Source organism: Halyomorpha halys, unplaced genomic scaffold (genome assembly GCF_000696795.3).
Source record: "Halyomorpha halys isolate HHAL.00 unplaced genomic scaffold, Hhal_1.1 Scaffold347.1, whole genome shotgun sequence".
NCBI classification, from domain to species: Eukaryota; Metazoa; Arthropoda; class Insecta; order Hemiptera; family Pentatomidae; genus Halyomorpha; species Halyomorpha halys.
This window is the reverse complement of record NW_027106249.1, coordinates 311532-312018: the sequence shown is the minus strand read 5'-3', so window position 1 is coordinate 312018 and position 487 is coordinate 311532.

Sequence of the window (487 nt, the reverse complement as noted above, 5' to 3'; positions counted from 1 at the left end):
AGTTAGGGTAGGATGGCACCTGATAATGACCTTAATTCCTACCCACATAAGGAAACATGGCCTGAAACTATAAATATAGGACTAATACTAGAAATAAAGCAGTATATACTGAGACTTTGAGTGTGTTATTTCTCTCCCAGTTTTCCTTTCTTTTTGCTATTTTCACTAGACACATCGTAACTGGTGCCGAAACCCGGGAACTTTAGATCACGTAAGAGTTTTTTTGCCACTTATTTTTTTTATTTTTTTATTTTTTTTTGGTTTTTGCCCTCTCTCAGCGGATCAAAGCATGAACCCAATAGTAAGAGCCTCAACGTTCGAAGTAGACAGCCTAGGAAACGTAATTCCGGCGGCTGCCGCAGAACCCCCAGAGACACAGCAGAAACCTGTACCCCAGCCAATGGTGGAAGCCCCACCAGAACAAGAGGGGTTTTAACCTCCACCACCTCTCCCGGCAGTCAGGATACCGGAAGCACACGCGAACGCC